Genomic DNA, 20,372 nt, shown 5'->3' on the forward strand with positions numbered 1-20,372 from the left:
AAAACATCCATACATGTAAAATAATAATAGAACTAAACTTTTAAATAATGCATTATAACATTACTCTTCTTCATAAAATTAAAGCAAGAGATTGTAAGACTGTTACTGGAGGGGGAATCTCTTAGGAAAAGGGGCAAGATTGACTTTCCTTAAGATTAAGGACGGTATTAACACTGAGGTCATTGTTTCTGCAGGTGGCCAGGGCTGGTGTTGCTTTATCCCAGTAAGGCTCCAGGGAGAGAGTGGTGCAGGGAGCAGGGACAGAGCAAACAAAGTAATCCTCCAGGAATCAGCCCCCAGCAGAGAAGAGGAAAGGCCCAGGCTTAGCAGAAAGGACACACGGGGCTGGAGTGGACATGAACTGGTGTGCTGTTGTCTCACTCAGTAGTCACTGTGGGTGTTGATTAAACTTGTGTGACATTGTAGAAGGCATTCCTCAGGATGTGTAACCTCTGTTACACAGATGTACAGCCCAAGAGGGTGAACTGCACAGATTGGTGCTTCCAAGCCAACCCAGCCTTGCTCTCCACACTCCCATGGATAATGACTACCTATCCTTGAGGGACACCAGGCATGCTGACTGGAAACAAGGTCCCACCTATGGCCCCCCTGCTTGCAAACTCTGTTCCTGTAACCTGCATATTTGTGTATTATTTATTGTGTAAAGTATAATGTGTGAAGTGAGAGTTAATACTACTAATCAACGTGCGAAAAAGAAGAGCCAGCTCTTAAGTAAAATCAGGATTACTTGGCAAGTTGCATCTAAAAAACTGACCTTGTTTGTGAATTTATTGGTTATTCAATAAATTCTGACATTATGGTGACATAAACATGTCCGTCTATGTTTCTTGTGCAAAATGTGCTTCAAGGTTTCCTCTGTGGGCATCTCTAAACTTCATGTGCTATAAACAAACGCGTTGGCATTTGAACTTTTTACTCATTTTTTAAGTCAGACATGACAACAGTTGGCACATTTCCTGCCTCAGAGGAAGAAGGCATAAAAGTTCTTAAAAGATTTCATTCAGGTACCTGGTCCTACTTGGCCCAGCGAACTAAGAAATCCTAGGAAGTAAGGAAGTTTGGATCCTAACTATCTTCCGGGACCACTGCATCTCCCAGAGGGCGCCCTCACCTCGAGCCGGGACCGCAGGTGGGAGATGCAGGACCCGGGGCGTGGTCTCAAGGGTGGGCACGGAGGCGTGGTCTCGAGGGCGGGTCCTAGGGCGTGGCGCCGGCCTCGAGGTCTGGAGCGCAGCGGGCTGAGCGCGCCAGGATCCGCGGTGTGAGCCGGTCGGCGGAGTTTCGTGCGCCCAGCAGGAACAGGCTCCAGGTAACCTAAGCCGGACCAGTGGCCGTGTAGCCCAGCAGATCTGGACAGCATCGAGCCGGATCTACGTGGGCGGGCGGGACGAGCTCCACCGGGGAGGGAGTGGTGCTGATACCGGGTGAGAAGGCGCTCGGTCCGGGTGCCCCGGGCCAGGATGGAGCAGGAGCGGGCGTCCTCTTCCCACCCACCCTCTTTCCGGTCCTTCGGTGGGACGCCGCTACACTGTGGCATCTGGAAGTCACTTTCTGACCTCTTTTGCCCGGACCCGTGTAAGGAGGGGGGGGACTTAGAAATCGGGGTTAGGTGCGGCATGGAAAGTAAGAGGAAGGTAAGAGGCGAACGGTTACAGTGGTGGCTTAGGCGCCAAGGAGACTTAAACTTCGTAAAACCACAGCCCAGCGAAGAGGCGTTGCGACCCCTGTTAGAGCACCGACCGGGAAGCCGGCGCCGAGGCAGACAGTGCCTGGGGTCCAAGCAGTAGCCGTTCTTCCTCTTGCCTTGTTCTTCGGGGCTGCCGGTCTGTTACGAAAACAGGTAATTCTTCTTAGAATCGTTACTTCTTTAGTTTCTTTGCTTTTGTTTTTTGGGGCTATTTAGATTTTCTGTCTTTCCTTTTGTGGGAGTGGTGGCTTTGAACAAAACAGAGATTTGCCTGCCTCTGCCTACCAAAGTTAAAAACATGCGCCACCACGCCTGAAACTTAAGAAACCCATCTCATGCTCACAGCCGCTCCCAGTCTCAGTTCTTTCAATGCTGAATAAAAAGTGCGCCCCCCCCCACGCCCCGCGCCCCCTTCACGTGACTGTTAATCCTCTTCCCAGTTCCACCTTAGAGGAGTCGCTGGTAGATCCGAACTTGGCTCTGCAAAAGCTGTCAGATTGATGTGAATTCTTTGGCTTGCCATTTCACCTCAGAAGAGAGTTGTTTTGTTACAAATAATGGAGCTAGAGGCAAATTAGGAGGAGATACAGTGTTCAGACAGAGCACTGGTGCGTTGATTTGAGAAGGCGGGTGGGTGGGGCTGTGACCTGGATTTGGTGAGTAGTGGGGGAGCAATATGTTTTTTTCCTCTGGCCTGCTGCCCCCATTTAGAGCTGCCCTGAAAGGCAGGTTTGTCTTCTAGAAGGGAAGAGGAGGGGTAAATGTTTTTTTGGGGTTTTTTTTTGTGTTTTTTTTTTTTTAAGATCAGCGTAAATTACCTGTTAGTAGCTTAGGTGGCACAGACAGGGGCCCCGATGCAGGAGGATTGGGAGCAGGTTTCAGTTCTGGAAGGGTGGGAAAGTACAGGTATCTCTGCTTTCCCCTTTCTTCTTCCTTTCCTTCCTTTTTCAGGCTTTAAAGATGGTATTTTGGGAAAACCTTGCTTTCTTAGAAAGAGCCAGTTAGGAAATTAGGCAGTGGGAAACAGTACTGTTGGAAACCGACTTTTCTAAATGCCAGATGCTGTTTTTTTCTGGTTGTTTGTTTGGACAGGGTCTTACTGTACATAGCTCAGGCTGGCCTCAAAGTCTGGATCTACCTCCTGAGTGCTGGGATTTCAGACACGTGCAGCATGCCGGGCTCAAAGGCTGCTAGCTATGAAGTATGTAGTATTTGAGCCGCGCTGAGTAATGTAGTCGTTTATGGGGCAAGGGTCCCTGTCTTTTTTATTAATTCATCTTTATTAATGAGGAATGTACTCACAGTTCTAGGTCAGGATGTCAAATATCCAACCCTGCAGAAAAGGGTGTTCCCGGGTGACTGTTGTAAATCAGATATGGTATGTTCTTGTGGAGTCTCTATTCTTAGCCTTGACTAGGTACGGTTTGATGCTGTCAGGTTAACTTCAGAGACAAATGTCTTATGTGTTTATAGCACTGTTGACATTTTTGGCCAGATAGATTTCATTTTGTGATAGGGTCTGTGTAGCCTGCAACTCACTATGAAGTGGACAGAAAATGACCTTCAATTTCGAATCCTTCCGTACCTCCTTCCCAGGAGCTAAATTATAAGTGAGCTCCACCAAGCACCCTTATGTGGTTCTGGGTACCAAACCCAGAGCTTTATTCCTCTACTCTTGCAATCTGAGCTTTAGCCCTAGCCCTTGGCCAGATGTTTTCTGTGGCAGGGGATCGTTCTGTACTTTATATGACTTTTACCAGCATTCTTGTACCCACCGGGTGATAGAAACACCTCTCATACTCCAGTGACAATAATCTCATGTGGCTCCAGACATTGTCAAGGATTTCCCAGGGGAGCAAAGTCACCCCAATTGAGAATGAAAGTAGGCCTGCATGTGAAATGTTCTGGGTGTCAATGAACTATTGTTTAAGTACTTCCTATCAAGAGAAGCTATCAATAAATTAAAATGCCTTGAATTTTAAGACATTTTTTATTACAAAAATCCAAGAGTTACTATTCCCTGTGAATGGCTTGTGTGCCACAGAAATTTTATCGCCACAGAAATTTCAGGTATTAATGCCATTGTAAAACTTCATAAAGTTTGGAATTAGAAACATAAAACTAGAGAAGGAATACTAGCGGCTATAGAGTTGATGGCTCAGAGGTTAAGAGCACTTGCTGCTCTTATAGAGAACCAGAATTTAGTTTCTAGAACCCATGTTGGAAGGCTCACAATTGGTTGTAACGCCAACCAACTCCAGGGGTCTGAGGCCCTCTTGAGGCATCTCTGGTTACCTGCATGCATGAGCACATACATGTTAAAAAATAAATAAATCTTTAAAAGAGGAATATTAAACTGATTTTTTAAAAAAGTACACTCAATGTTTCTTTCAGCTTTTTTAAGTTAATGAAACATGGGTTGACCGTACATATTGATTAGGAAAAGTTGACAGTCTGTAGTGTCAAGAATTTTCCATGCATGCCTTTAACCCTAGCATTCAAGAGGCTGGAATGGAAGGATTAATGGTTCAAGGCTACCCTGGCCTTCATAGACCCCCTCCCTCAGCAAGCAAACAATAACAACAGCAAAACCTAACCAAAAATTCTAATGCTGAGACGCCATGTAAATAAAGCCAGTCAGATGGCTCAGCAGGTCGAGATGCCTGCTGCCAACCCTGACTGCCTAGGTTCAATCCTGGGGTCCCACATGGTAAGAGAGATTCAGTCTTTAGCTAACGGCATTCTGTGGTACACTTCCGTAGTCTAAGAAACCAAAAGTGAATGAAAAAGAGTGCCATAAAACACATGCAGTAACTGCTATAGGAAGAAAAGGCGACCCCTTTATTAGGCCTTACTTAAGTTCAGGGAGGTGAAAGCATAGCCCTGGCTATGAAAGGTGCATTTTTAACCGTGAGTTGCTTGTAATTGGCCCCTTCAGAAATAAAAGTAATTTGTAAAACTCAGGAATGTGTACATAATTTGTGAGGTGGGTTTTTTGTTTGTTTGTTTGTTTGTTGTTGTTGTTTAAAATGTAAGAGTGTTAGGCTGGTGGGAACAGAGTATGAGGCCAGCATGCCAGGGGCCCCATGGGATGGATGCATAGGCTGTGTACCTGGGAAGCTGGCTCCGTTTAAGCTCTATGTCCATAGCTAAAAGGAGGATGGCAACCCCACCCAAGTGAAATGTTACCACCCCCAAACCCTGGAGTTTTCTATTTTTTTTTTCACTTTGTGCCAGGTGGGATCAAACCCAGGCCCTTGCCCCACCTAGGCTGGCACTCCTCCACTGGGCTTTGTCCCCAGCCCCTCAGGGGGTTTCTGAGACATTGATCCGTACTTTTACTTCCAATTAAGAAATTCTCAAGAAACCCTCCCATGATTAGTTTTTCTTTTGTGAGAATAGTAGCCATCATTCCTTGGGGTCCTGGGTACCTGGGCTACTTGTTCACTCAGGTTTGTTCACTGAACAGCTGTTTACTGAGCCAGGCATTGTTGGCTCTGGGGCTCCAGCTGCGACCATGATGGAATGAATGTCTCTGTAGTTTGTCTCTGCATTTATGCATCCGTTAGTCTGTTGGCTAGAGAGACAGACAAGCACACAGTCACACAAGGTATCCTGATCTTAAGTGGTGCTTCAGAAAAGCACATGGTATTGTTTGTTGCGCAAGGGCCGGTCCAATGGTTTGGGGAAGGCCTGGACGGTTTCCTTCAATATAAGTTGTATTTGATATTTAACATACCCCCAAAAGTGACTAGGAAGCAACCAGGTAAGTTAGGGGATGGAGTTCTAGGAGAAAAGTGTTGCGCTGAAGAGGAAAATGCCTTGGGGCCATTTGTAGGACTTTGGATTGTGGTAGTGGGTACCCACTCATGGGTCTGAAATGAGAAAGGGGCTCCTCTGTGGTTTTCAAATGATTACGCTGCAGCCGTGCAGAGCGGTGTGAGGAGCGGGTACAGCGGGTACTCACCGTGCCTATGGGGTACCAGTGTGAGAAGACTGCTTTGTACCCCCAGAGAGAGAGCACCAAAGGCTTCAGTTCCTCAGCCAGTCATGTGGCACAGCCTGTGCAGTCATGGGCAGCCACCCAGGAAGAGAGAGTGGGTGTTAGCAAACAGTGCCACCCCAGGCCCCTGCAGTCACCCAGGGATGGTGTGGTGGGTAAAATCTGATAGCTGAGGTTTAGTTTGTAGTTCACATCAGAATGATAGCGGCGCTTAACTAATACTGCTGACAGGGAGGCAGCAAGGATGACTCAGAAGTTTCTGGCATGAACAGCTGAGTGGGATGGGATAGGGAAAGCATTTATGGTGTTGGAGAGCACCAGGTGGGTGGTTGGGATGAGGTTGGTTGGTACCAGGTCGGGAGGGAGGTGATTCCCTTTTGGAGATGTTTTGCCTGTGAGAGAGACAGCTGAGGAGCTGGCAGCTAGAAAGATCTGGGATGGAAATGCCTGCAGACCTTGGAATGGAAATGCTCACTGCATAGTAAAGCCTTGAAAGAAAGGGTAGGGTGAAGAGAGAAAAGGTCTGTTCCTGCAACTGTTGACCCTTCCCTGTTCGAGAAGAGAGGCCAGCTGAGGCTGCTGTTCAAAAGGAACCAGTACACATATGGGGTAGGAGAAAACCTGGGGTCTGTAGTTTCTGGTTTGGTTTTTGTTGGTTTTTTTCTTTTGTGGTCAGAATTGAGTGGAGAGACACTGCATTGGTTTAGTTGTACCTGGAAACATCAGGCAGGTAAGAGGCTAATAAAGTATGGGGAAAATAAAGGGTGGGCCCAAATTCCAGGGATGATAAGGACTGTGGGGCAGGGTTAGTCCGTGATAGGAGAGAGAGGAGGCATGAAGATGCTTCATTTCACTTTTCTTGAAAGGAACAAGATTATTAGCCGAGTTTATTTGTTTCTGAAGTAGAATATTACTTTAACTAGTGTGTTGTTTTTGTTTTTTTTAAAAAGCTTTTTATAAAAAAATGTTTAATTTTGCTGTGCTAGGGATTGGACCCATGTGAAAGACAAGTACACTTCTAGAACTATAGTCCTGTTGGAGTATTTACTGGTGCCAAGGTTCATGATTGAGTGCCATGAAAAGTATTGAGTTCATTTTTCCTGGGAAGATGTGAACAAAGTCTGTTCATCACAGAGAGGGCAGTGGTGATAGACTGAAGGCTTCCACCTAAGTCCCTTTGGTGAGCCAGTGGGACTGTGGGGGGTGGGCATCTTACAAGGAATGTGGGTGAGCTGGAGAGTGGCCTCACCTTTCTGGACCTTGGGTGTAGCCTCACACCTTGGAAACTTTGTGGATGGCTCACAGGCTTTTGTTTACAATGTAAACAAACATCTTGGCTTCCTCTGCAATCCTGGTGACCTAGGGTTTTACTCTGTCTTTTGTAGTCCTATGTGATGTTTCAGAACCATTTGAATTCTTCCTTAGCAACCATTTGGTTACTTCAGATGCCACCAAAATCTTGTATGTAGATAGCTGCTGTAAAGACTAGGAAGCACCACTCTCCCTTAAGAAGCCCACACCCAATCTGGATGTATTGTATTCTTCCCCGAAGAACTTTTTTATTATTATTATTATTAACTCCTGTACTAAAATTCCTGTTAAAAAATCCCTTTTAGAAACTCCAGCTCTACCTCTCACTGACTTGGCCTGTGTAGCGAGCACATACCCCAGTTACGGGGGAGGAATAATCACTCTTGATTCAGACTTGGTATAACACTCATTTATTCACACAGTAAGATTACAAGCAATAGTCATCCTGTCTTCCAAATGGAAGCAGGAGTACCTCTCCGGGTGTACAGGTCCGGACTCGCCACGTCTGTTCCTCAGGATCTTGGGTCAGCCTTCCTCAGGTCAGCCACGTCTGCACTGGGGACAGGATCTCACGTCTCTGGCAGAGGAGAGTCGTCTCGCGCAAGGGCCTGACGAGCTCTGTTGGTCGGATCTGAGGCTTCATCTTTTATGTTCTTTCCTGGCTAGGTTTCTAATCTTATCCCTACTTCCACACATAGCTTATAGCTTATCACTGCTCCATTTGTGGTTTACTTACATTATTCTATTGCTTATCACTCCTGACCAGGGTTGTTCACCCTAGGCCTTACATGTGTTCCTTACAGCCTGAAATTCTTTTCTGGTGTGAAGTCAACAATTCTGACTTCCCCTGAGTAGAGGTCTCTGACTAGAACTTCTTGAGCTGCTGTGGTGGCCGTCAGAGCTGAGTCTGTGTCCTACAGTGAGCTCTGCTTCCTGCTTTTCCTTTGTGCTTGGGTGACTAATGTCAGTGACACCTGATTATGGGTCTTGGTTTTTTACCAATTTTGCCAAGGTTGCCAAAGGACAACCTTGAATGTCATTCCTCAGAAGCATTACACTTGATTAAATTGTTGAGACATGGTTTGATGGTAAGGCTAGGTTAGATTTGGCTAGGCTAGCGGTCCAGAGTGCCAGCGTTCTGCCTGCCTTTCTTTTCAGTGCTGAGATTACAAGTGTGTGCCACTGTGCTTAGCATCCCCCTCCTCCTCCTCCTGTTCTTTTTCTTAACATGGATTCTGGGGGTGGAAGTCAGGTAGGTCTTCATGCTTGCTGAGCAAGAAGTTTACTGACCAAAGTATCCCACCAGTTTGGTGCCTCGGGCTTTCAATCTCAGTCGTGGGGGTGGGGAGCAATTAGTGGATCCAAGGAGCTTGCTGGACAGAGTCTGCATACTTGAGATACTCTGCCTCAGAAGACAAGCTGGGGAGTGACTAGAAGATACCTGATGTTGACCTCTGGTCTCCACGTGCAGGTACATGTCTGTGCACCTTCCACACATGCCAACATTTACACATCTAATACTCAAATTGTGAAGATGGATACAGTGTCTAGTTTCTCCTGGAATATGAATATAAAATCTTACATGTATCTCCTTGTACTCATAAGTACAATTATTTGTCAATTAGAGTATATTTACAAGGTGGGGGGTATAGCTTAATGGAGTGCTTGTCTAGTATGTGGAAAACCCTGGGTTTGAGTCCTAGCACTGCCCAAATGTAAAATAAAATTTTCCATTGAAACATGTGGCAATACTATAATGATTTACCAGCCACCGCTTTTGTCACATCATGGTCACATGCTATTGTTGAGGATCCGCCTCAGGCATTTGGGTTGTTTTTGTAAACTTGTGGGGAGGGCTCTGGCTCTCTGGGCAGCTGTGTGAGAAAAGGTGAAGGAGAGTACTGCAAAGCAAGTCTCAGGTCAGTGCTGTGTCATTGTATATTCTGACCAAGCCTTCTGTGAAAGGTCAACTGCAGGATTCAGCTGGAGTCAGGCGGTGAAGAATTTTCTGGAATCAGCCACTGGACACAGGAATGTGCCTAGGGCACTGTCTTGGGCTTGTCGGGTTTGTTTGCTTGTTTTGTCCTTGGGAGATGAAGGTAGAACTGTTGGTATGTATGTCTAACCTTTGAAGAGTTGGAGCCCTGGACCTCAATTTGTTATGCTATTAAATAAGATAATCCACCAGTGGAGGCGAAGTCCTGACTCCTTTCTCTGATTAATAGAGCCTTTGGTATAGCTCAGGAAGCCTTCCTGTAGCTACTCTGTGACCCTCCTGAAAACTACATGAGGTTCTTAGTCCCCACATACCACAGGTTCTAGATGAAAGCCTACACTCTACAGTCTTACAACCTGTGTGTGTGTGTGGGGGGGGGGGTTGTGCAGCACTAGGAATCAAACCCGGGACCTTCTGATGAAATATAGTTGAAGCAAATTATATAGAATGTAACAACAAATTTCTAAGCTCCCTGAAAATACAAACTATGGCCAAAAATGTAGAATTAAAAAACAAAACAAAACATTGCTGGGCAGTGGTGGCGCAGGTCTTTAATCCCAGCACTTCGGAGGCAGAGGCAGGCATATGTCTGTAAGTTTGAGGACAGCCTGGTCTACATACAGAGTGAGTTCCAGGACAGCCAGCGCTACACAGAGATACCCTAACTCAGAGATAGACAGACAGACAGACAGACAGATAGATAGAAAGTAGATAGATAATGGGTAAGTAGGTAGATAGATAGTAGGTAGGTAGATAGTAGATAGACAGACAGACAGATAGATAGATAACCCCCCCCACACACACACACACACACCTTCAGAACAAACAAACAACAGCAACAAAAAACCACGGGGCCAGAGAGTTCCGGTCAGTGGTTAAGGGCACTTGTTCTTGTCAAACTGGTGAGCTTCTGTGTCACCAAGAATCCTTGTAAGTAAGACCTTGCAGTAAGATAGAGAGTGGTAGAGGACACTCCTTACCATGTGTGCCCTCCTCCACATGTTGGGGATTTGAGGCTAGCCTGCTTTACATAGTTAGACCAATCTCAAAACTAAACAGATTTAACGAAGGTTCAATATGAGGGAATGTAAACAACAATAAATAGAGTTCACAGTGGGGGTAAATACAGTGTAAGCGTGTTATAGACTGGTTAACTTTAAACATATTTTTTATTTGTATTTGTGTGTGCCTGCATATGTGTCTATGCAGCATGTGCATACTTGGTACCCAAGGAGGCCAGAAGAAGGCATCGGATCCCCTAGGACAAGAGTTACAAATGGTTGTGAGCTGCCATGTGGGTGCTAGGAATCGAGTTTGGATCCTCTGGAAGAGCAGCCAGTGCTTTGCATTTAACATGTCTTCTTTCCAGCCCCACTTACTCTTCTTTGTTTCTTGGAAGGGGGTGTTTGTAGCTAGAGTTTTCCTGCTTGGCCCACAGTCAGGACAAATCTCTGTCACCTGCCAGTCCCACAGCCGCTCAGACCCAACCAAGCAAACACAGAGACCTATATTGCTTACAAACTGTATGGCCGTGGCAGGCTTCTTGCTAACTGTTCTTATATCTTAAATTAATCCATTTCTATAAATCTATACCTTGCCACGTGGCTCGTGGCTTACCGGCATCTTCACATGCTGCCTGTCATCGCCATGGCTGGCAGTGTCTCCCTGCCTCAGCCTTCCACTTCCCAGAATTCTCTTCTCTGCTTGTCCTTCCTATACTTCCTGCCTGGCCACTGGCTAATCAGTATTTTATTTATTGACCAATCAGAGCACATACAGACCATCCCACAGCGGGGATGGGCTGTGTTTGAGACAGGATCTTGTAGACCAGCCTGGCCTTGAATTTGCCTCTACCTCTTGAGTGTTGGGGTTGTATGTGTGTGTACACCTACCACACCTGGTTTGGTCCACTTATTTCTAAAAACTCCCAAGTTCAATATGTGATCATATTCCCAACTAAATCATTTAAAATTTTGTGTGTGTGTGTGTGTGTGTGTGTGTGTGTGTGAAAGAGGCTAATATTACACAACGTGTATTGTAACCTCATATTCCATTGAAAATATACACTTTTATGTTTCTGGGTTTTTTTGTTTGTTTGTTTGTTTGTTTTGTTTTGTTTTTCAAGACAGGGTTTCTCTGTGTAGCTTTGCACCTTTCCTGGAACTCACTTTGTAGACCAGGCTGGCCTGGAACTCACAAAGATCCGCCTGGCTCTGCCTCCCGAGTGCTGGGATTAAAGGTGTGTACCACCACCGCCCAGCCACTTTTATGTTTTAATGTACCTCTGAAAGAAATACGATGAAATTTTCTGAAAGAAGACACTGCAGTGTAGAGACTCGAAGGTTCTCTGGAGCCTTCAGTTGTTATATGGTGCTTTCCAAGGTTCCTGCTGGATCCGGCTGGCTATAGAGGTCATCGTTATCAAATTCACTTATTTCTCATTGGTGAGCAAACTCAAGAGAGTATTCAAGCAGTAGCTGGTGGTGAGTACTGAAGAAACCCCTTGGTGATGTGCCACATTCCAGCTGAAATATTGACAAAAGTCATAGAGTATATGCACATGTTACACATAATTAAAATAATTTCAGAGATGAAATGGTACTCTGTAACTATTATGGTTCATTTGGAGGGCGTTCAAGGTGTACAGAGATTTCTAAATACTGGTGTAGGAATACTGTTCCTGGGAATTCCAAAGAAATCCTTTCAAAGAAAACAAAGCTAGGAATATATTAATATATTCATAGCGAATGTTCATAACAACATAATTTGGAAATACTCTTAATATTCATCCCCAAGACACAAATTGTGGTGAAAACAATAAGGGTCCTTGACATCCAGGAACTGAAAGGGGCAGAAGATAGTGCCCACTGCCATGTAGCCTGAGCAAATAAAGTCTGCCATGTTCACAGATGTGTATGAAAAGCAGTGGAGAAGAGTAAAACCAGGGCTGGGGGTGGCTCAGTACACTTGCCTTGTAACCCTCCAAAAGGAGTGACCCTGGAGGATATGAAATGATACACTGTGAATTTGTCTTTGAGAAATGATCATAATGCTTTGTGAATATTTGGACTAAAACTTACGTTAGAACATTGATGCCTTTTAAAAAATTTCTTCTTGGAAGCCGGGCGGGGGTGGCGCACGCCTTTAATCCCAGCACTCGGGAGGCAGAGGCAGGTGGATCTCTGTGAGTTCGAGGCCAGCCTGGACTACCAAGTGAGTTCCAGGAAAGGTGCAAAGCTACACAGAGAAACCCTGTCTCGAAAAAACAAAAAAACAAAAAAACAAAAAAAAATTTCTTCTTTGAGAATTTCACATGTATACAACATATTTTTATCATATCCATTTCCAACTCCTTACCTCCAGTACCTCCCGGATTTCCTTCCATGTCCCTTTCCCAACTTCATTGGCCTCTCCCTCTCCACTGAATCCCAAATTGCTGCTACCCAAATGTTCATAGGTATAGGGCCACTGGAATACCTCAACCCACTAGACTGTTCTCTAGCCACCATCAATGGCCAGTAGCTCCTCGGCTTGGAGTGGGGATTCATGCAATCCTTCCCCATCCATGCTGGATGTTGGCTGGCTTTAAATCTGTTTATAACTTTTTGTTGTTTGTTTTTTGAGATAGTCTCTGTGTAGTTCTGGCTGTCCTGGGACTTGCTATGTTGACCGGGCTGGTCTTGAACTCACAGAGATCCTCTTGCCCCTGCCTCCTAAGTGCTGGGATCAAAGATGTACACCACCACACTTTGCCAGTTTGTGATTTTTTTAAAAAAAAAATTGCTGAAATTAAAATTCAAACATAAAAATTAGAATAAACATCCCCCCTCCTCCAAAAGAAAAAAAAGGTTCCCATTGAATAATTTTGGGTGTATGCTCCCCACATTTTTCTCATTGTATACATTTGATACTTGGATAATTGGATACTTTTTTTTAAAATGGGCATACTGGAATATAACAAATATGATTTCTTCTCAGAAACCTTTTTTTGATGTTACTACATTGAGATATATGCTTGGCTTTGGAGATGATTTTAAATTTAACAACTGTATCAAAAAGTAACTGAAATCAAGTGAACATGGTGGGTGAGGTTTCCTGGTTATTTTGAAGCATATGGTCATATGCAGAGCACAGGTCATGAAGAGGTCCCTGAGGCCTTTGGGCTGACATACTTATAGGAGAGTTTATGATATCCAACCTGCAAGAAGACTGAGGGAGTGGGGGGTGGTAAAGACCCAGGGGACAGACCTGGAGCTGTTAATGACTGCTTACTGTATGGTGCTTGGCTATAAAAAAAAGCCTGTGTTCTGGTCTCTCTGTCCCCAGGGTGTTGGCCCTTTCTCATCACTGACGCCTGCCAACCAGAGCAGATGACTGTTGTTGGAGAACTTTTCTCCAGCTCCCGCCACCAAGTCCCGCCAGTCCCAGAGCCCATTTATAAAATAAACATATAAACTCTTATATTATTTAAACTGCTTGGCCATTAGCTCAGGCCTGTCATTGTCTAGCTCTTATTTTTATATTTAGCCCATTTTTGTTAATCTTTACTTTGCCACATGGCTCGTGGCTTACCGGGATCTTTTCATGTGGCTTGTCATGGTGGCGGCTGGCAGTGTCTCTCCCTCAGCCTTTCATTTCCCAGAATTCTTTTCTTTGTCCCGCCTATATTTCCTGCCTAGCCAATGGCCAATCAGTGATTTATTTATTGACCAATCAGCAACACACTTGACATACAGACCATCCCACAGCACTTCCCCTTTTCTTTTTTTTTAAAAAAGGAAGGTTTTAATTTTAATATAGTAAAATTATATATAATAAAACAATTATCAAGCAAGAATTATAGATATAATATTAAAGAAGAGATCCTATCTATCTTATATTTGTGAGTTTAAGGTTTTATATCTAATTTATCTTTTATTATAACTAAGGAAAATTGTAAGTATCTAGTTTTTAACCATATCAAAGACCTCAGAAGGATATATTATTATCTGAGAAATGGAGAAGGATATAAGCAACTTTTAGGAGTCTTGTAGGGTAGACAGAGACAGCTGGCAGCCTGGACAGTCATTTAAAGTTCTCTTGTAAAGTTGGGGCATCTGTCTTTAGCCCATAGGCCTAGAGTCTCTTATTTATTTTTTTTGTGTCCTGTAGAATGTCTGGCAGTTTTTTCTGTAAAGCAGGAACCTGAAGGACCATTTTGTCAAGCAAAGTTTAGTGGTCATCTTTTTATGGGTCCTGCATGTCCAGTTGATCAAGCAGTCCAGGCAAGAACAGTTTCTTGCCCAAATGGCTATTTTTGTCAAGGTGAAGATAAATTCCATATGGAGTGTCTTTGATGCCCATCCTCCTCTCTGAAGTAAATCGGTGCTGTCAGGAGCAGACATGTCTCATTGTCCAAAAAGTCTAAATTTTTAAAACATTTTAAATGCCATATTCTGTAGGTCTTTGAAGTGTTTGAAGACTATCTATCTATTTGAAATATATCTATGTATATTTAGAAGACTTAATTAACATGGCTACAAATATTATCATAGATGATTAACTATTAATCTATTTTTTAATTATTCATTATAATTTTAAATGAGTTATATAAACATAATATCTCAAACAAGAATAGAAATATATATATAGTATAACAAAATTAAGTTTAAATTTATATCAATAAATTAAAATCTATAGCAATGTAAAACATTTTAAACAAGTTGTTATTCTTTAAAAGTAGGTTCAATAATCTACCCTTTCATCCTATCATATCTAAACTATCCCCCTTTTTGTTTTAGAAAGAGATTGTATTTATAATCAACCTGATTTAAATAAAAATATTGGTTTTTCTCTGTCCCACATCAGAGGGCTCTTCTGATTTGGGACATAAGAATCTCTTAACCATTTTTTTTTTGAGCAATATGTCTGGGTTTAGAGGGGGAGTGAGCCAATTCCATCTCTAAAGCCAGCTTGGTATATTTGGGAATTTGGGCGTAGCTTTTCTTATTACTTCCTGCTGGAGGGGGGCGCTGTATCTTTTGGAGACAGAAAGAAAATTTTAGGATCATGGAGTAGTCCGTGAGGCTGTATATCTGAGCCAGTTGACTTGAAACCATTTTGGATGTTGAATCATCTGGGCCATGGTGTCATTGGTGACCTTTCAGGGGGTCTTGGCTGGTCAAACCTGATGTATCTTAATCTGGAACAAATCCATAGTCTCTGGCTTTCTGTGGAAACAAGAGCAGAGACTCTTTTCCAAAGCAACATATCCTTATATCCAAATTTTGAAGTCAAGGTACCTTTAAAATATACATTTTGATATAATTCAACAGCTTTTATAATCAAATGTTTTTCTACAGTTATGAATATCAAAGAGAACATAATCCAGATTCTTTGTGTGGTAGCCATCTTTACGTGGCTTATTTTTTTTATATTAGCTTGAGCCTATTTCTTTTAAACTGCAGCCTTCTAAGCCTGAAATGGCGCAGTGGCTGCTGGCTCCGCCCATTTCAGCTTCCCAACATGGCGGTGGTCCGCTTTCCGCCAGCTCTGGGAGCCGTAACTCTCAGAAATAGTGGGTCTACATTTTTACCAAAGTAGCGTGTAGCCCAGAAACCTCTTTTTTTGTTTTGTATTAGCAAAGGCTAAATCCATCACATAGCTTAATGTGCCATTTGCAGAGGCCTCATTCCCACCATACTGCAGGTCGAGCATGCACGCCAGGAACCCGCCATAGTGGATCAAACATGCAGGCTGCCGCTAACTTAAAAGAGACAACTAGAAATTGTTTTTAGCTCTGTTTTAGAATCTTTTTTTTAAGTTTTTAGGTGGAAACTCTTGCCCCACGTTGGGCGCCATTTGTTGCTGGAGAACTTTTCTCCAGCTCCCGCCACCAAGTCCCGCCAGTCCCAGAGCCCACTTATAAAATAAACATACAGACTCTTACATTATTTAAACTGCTTGGCCATTAGCTCAGGCCTGTCATTGTCTAGCTCTTACTTTTATATTTAGCCCATTTTTGTTAATCTTTACTTTGCCACATGGCTCGTGGCTTACCGGGATCTTCCCATGTGGCTTGTCATGGTGGCGGCTGGCAGTGTCTCTCCCTCAGCCTTCCATTTCCCAGAATTCTTTTCTTTGTCCCGCCTATACTTCCTGCCTAGCCAATGGCCAATCAGTGATTTATTTATTGACCAATCAGCAACACACTTGACATACAGACCATCCCACAGCAGATGACCACATGTAAAGCAGCTGGACTTAGTTTCCTTTTACTCTATTCCATGAGAGCAAAAATATCTACTTGGAGGGTAATAACGAAACCAGAGCGGACAACCACATGTAAAATAGTTGCAGCCTCGATTTCCTTTTTACTCTTGACTATTCCATGAGAACAAAAATAGCTACCTGGAGGGTGGTGATGGGAATTAAACAAGAATGTATGTGAAGCACTTGTTCAGTATTAATAGAACCATTCCCCTAAATGGTGGTGGCCCACGCCTTTAATCCCAGCACTCCAGAGGCAGAGGCAGATGGATGTCTGAGTTCAAGTCCAGCCTGGTCTACAGAGGAGTTCTAGGGCTACACAGAGAAACCCTGTGTGGGGCGGGGGAGAAGAAAAAAGAAGCAAATAAATCCACAGTCCTGGACACTCCTGTATCAGTTCTTAGATACACATCAAATTCAAAGCTCCTCAGTGTGAGAAGTAAGTGATTTTATTTAAACTTACACCATCCTGTAGCTAGGGTTTTCCTGCCTGGCCCACAGTCAGGACAAATCTCTCTCACCTGTCAGTCCCACAGCCACTCAGACCCGACCAAGGAAACACAGAGACTTATATTGGTTACAAACTGTATGGCCGTGGCAGGCTTCTTACTGTTTTTACAGCTAAATTAATCCATTTCTATAAATCTATACCTTGCCACATGGCTCGTGGCTTACCAGCATCTTCACATGCTGTTTGTCATTGTGGCGGCTGGCAGTGTCTCTCTGACTCAGCCTTCCTCTTCCCTGCTTTATTCTCCTCCTTGTCCCGCCTATACTTCCTGCATGGCCACTGGCCAATCAGTGATTTATTTATTGACCAATCAGCAACACACTTGACAAACAGACCATCCCACAGCACCATCCCAATTTCCCTGACACATGGTGTTAATTCTACTGATTGAAAATAAGACCACTACCACAGTTTAAAGCCAAATTTGAAGCAAGCTTTAATTAAATACTGGCCAGGTGGATGAGCTCTCTCCAGGTCCATTCAGGTTCCTGGGAAATGGCCCAGAATCACAGTTTGTAGTGGCTTTCAGAAGGAAAACCCATAATTTATTGCATTTCCCATCAGGTCCAGTCAGGGGCAAGCGTACATCCTGAAGTACCTCCAGCCTATGAACCTCCTGCCTACATGTGATCAAGCACATCCGGTACATATGGGTCAAACAAATTTGTTTAGGGTAATGAAAACCGTGTGACTTGTTATCTCCCATAAACATAGGCTCCAGCATTTCAGGAACTATCTGTCCTTGGGCAAGGGGCTTGCAGATCAGAGTCATTTTTGTTTCATGGATCTCTTAGGCATAGTACTTAAAACCTGAAATGTAACTGGCTCTCACCATGGCCCAGTAGGCCCAAGACACAGACATCCTTCCCAGCCCTGGCCATCATGAATCTGCTAAGGCCAGCTAGCACCCAGGAATTGGGCACCTCTCATCAAGTTCAGCTCTTTCTAACAAAAGTTCAGCACCATTAGGATAATCCCTAAACAGGATGGGAACTCTACCCAAAATGAGGTCTGTGGTTTGGGGTTTCTTTGTAAATGCTCCTTCTGTAGAAGCCAACAGTGGGTGCTTTGAATTCATGCTCTTCTCCCTGACCCACTGTAACTTGGACTGTCTGAGTACTGAACTTGAGTTTCCTTGTCTGGAGGCAGATTCATTTAACAGAAAAGCATCAAAGAGGCTGCCCTACATTTTGGGGAAGGGGTGGGTATGTTTGAATGTTGGATCTTCTTATTCAGTTTTTACTAACTGAATAAGCTTGAGCTAGGTCCAGAATACAGTGTGAGTAGCTGGAGATGGGAAAGGAGTCCAAGGCTAGACACTGGCCTCCAGGAGCTACCCAGAGCACACAACATAGATCAGTCTACACCATGTCACTGAAGTTCCCAGTTGACCGAGCAGCACTATGTGTTACTGGTTTCTAAGTCATCACTAAGTGAGCTAGGTATTTGGAGGAAGTGGCTATGGGTTGGTCTCAGGGTCTTGCACATTCAAAGCATGCTGCCCTCACTCAGCCCATGATTTCTAAGGAACTTTACCGCCTGTTAAGAGTTGGCATAGTTAATTTGTAGCTGAAGTTTTCCTGTGCCCACCTGGCTCCCGCATCCTCGCAATCCCACAGACGCTCAGACCCAAATGAACACACAGAGGCTTGTAATAATTACAAACTGTATGTATGGCCTATTGGCTCAGGCTTCTCACTAGCTAGATCTTACATCTTAAATTAACCCATTTTTTATAAATCTGTACTTTGCCACGAGGCTCATGGTTTACTAGTACCTTCACGTCTTGCTTCTCATGGCGGAGACTGGCAGCATCCTCTCTGTTCTGCCTTTCAACTTCCTCCTCTCTAGTTAGAGTGTCCTGCCTAACCCTACTCTGCCTCACCATTGGCCAAACAGCTTTATTTATCAACCAATCAGAGCAACATTTTTTCACAGCATACAAAAAAGACATTCCCCCATCCCTTCCCCTTTTCTTTCTAAACTAAAGGAAGGTTTTAACTTTAACCTAGTAAAATTACATATATTAAGCAAGAATTACAGTTACAGTAATTTATATCCGTTTCTGCTTGTCTTTACCTCTTTTGGCCCAGTGGCTTCTAATAGTGAATGATGGGCTTCAAGGATGCACCACTCATGTGATTCATGGGAGGGGACCATGTGGAAGGTGTTGAGCTGGGTTTCTGAATGTGCTAGGGGCAAGCGGGCAAAGAACACTTGTGATTGTTAATAGGTAGCCTTGGACCTCATCGTTTGGAATAAAAATAGGTCAACAATCCCATTTACCAAACCAAAGGTAGAGAACTTGAGGGCAGCCTCTGAGATGCAAACCATGTTTGAATTTCTGGGACTAAGGAAGCACTGGGGTGATGGGAGAATTTGTGGTGGGGTTCGTTCAGGGCCTGGGCCTGTCATGTGGCAAACAGGATGGGCTCAAGTTTCTTCTTGCTCAGTTTCCACTTCAGGGTGGAAAAGCAGCCGAAATCTCTGCTGAAGGGCTGCGCTCGGCTGTCATCTTGTCTCATTGGAAAAAACGTGGAGCACACAAGATGAACTTGAAAATAGCTTCAATCTAAAATTTTGTTTCCGTCAAACTGTGCTGCCACAGTCACTCTTCTAAAATAACATACCGGGCATTCAGAAAAGAAGAATAACTGCAAAGCTCACACAGCTCACTTGGAAGTGGGCAGGGAGCTCCTTTACTCTTTTTTTTTTTTTTTTTTGGCCTGTGATCCTAATGAGGTTGAAGATTTCTTTTAAAAACCATTTTCCCAGTGGATGTGAGTGGATGTGATTCTTTTGGGACTGTTGAAGTCCATCTCTGTGAACCAGCCCTGCGGGTGCCTGAACCAGTAGGACTTCTCCTGTTACTCACACTTCAGCACCTTGTGGGTAATATTAAACCAGCTTGGCTGAGGAAGCATAGCAACCTTTGAGGCGATGACTCTGAAATCTTTGTTCTGAACTAGTCTGAACTTCTCTTCTCTTCTCTTCTCTTCTCGTCTCTTCTTTTTCCTTTCCTTTCCTCTTTTCTTCTCTTTTTTCTTCTCTTTTTTCTTTTCTTTTCTTTTCTTTTCTTTTCTTTTCTTTTCTTTTCTTTTCTTTTCTTTTCTTTTCTTTTCTGTGGGTGCTTGGAATTGAACCCAGGGTCTTGTACATGCTAGGCAAGCCCTCTATAACTCAGCCTCAACCCCAGCCCATCTCTAAGTTTTTATACCATGGAAATAGAACTATCCTTTTTTCCCTTTGAATAACCTGGCATTCCACCTACCTGTACTCTGCTGATAATTTCCTTGAGTGTCTATGTAAAAATCATTTTAAAAGATGCTTTTGAGTAATATGCTTTGGGACTGGATGTAGTTCAGTGTATGGCCCTTGCATGAGTAAGGCAGCCCTGGGTTTGAGCCCCAGCACTGCAGAGTAGCTAGGTAGGTAGACAGACAGATGGTAGATAGACAGACACGTGCAGCTATCCTGCAGTGAGTTTGGCTACTCTAGTACCTTGTATAACTGGAATCTTAGAGAATCTGTCTTTTATGTCTTTGTATTTCAGTTAACATAGTGCCTTTGGGGTCATTGATGTTACAGTATGTGT

At 43.9% G+C, this 20,372-nt stretch overlaps 1 protein-coding gene and 1 long non-coding RNA gene across 2 annotated transcripts in view; one reads left to right on the top strand and one right to left on the bottom strand.

The window, feature by feature from the left end:
* Positions 1–1,244: 1,244 nt before the first annotated feature.
* Positions 1,245–20,372, top strand: part of Gcnt1 (glucosaminyl (N-acetyl) transferase 1) — a 35,523-nt gene continuing 16,395 nt past the window's right edge. Inside the window, exon 1 of the mRNA XM_059247779.1 lies at positions 1,245–1,330. The gene's annotated coding sequence lies outside the window, so the exon portion shown is untranslated. The remainder of the gene's footprint in view (positions 1,331–20,372) is intronic.
* LOC131896936 (uncharacterized) lies at positions 4,529–7,093 on the bottom strand. The gene is made up of 3 exons (XR_009375548.1): positions 6,961–7,093; positions 5,676–5,770; positions 4,529–5,285 (listed from the first exon to the last, which is right to left on the bottom strand). It is a non-coding gene; the product is annotated as an uncharacterized LOC131896936 (long non-coding RNA).

The sequence above is a fragment of the Peromyscus eremicus genome, chromosome 1 (genome assembly GCF_949786415.1).
Source record: "Peromyscus eremicus chromosome 1, PerEre_H2_v1, whole genome shotgun sequence".
In the NCBI taxonomy this organism is placed as follows: Eukaryota; Metazoa; Chordata; class Mammalia; order Rodentia; family Cricetidae; genus Peromyscus; species Peromyscus eremicus.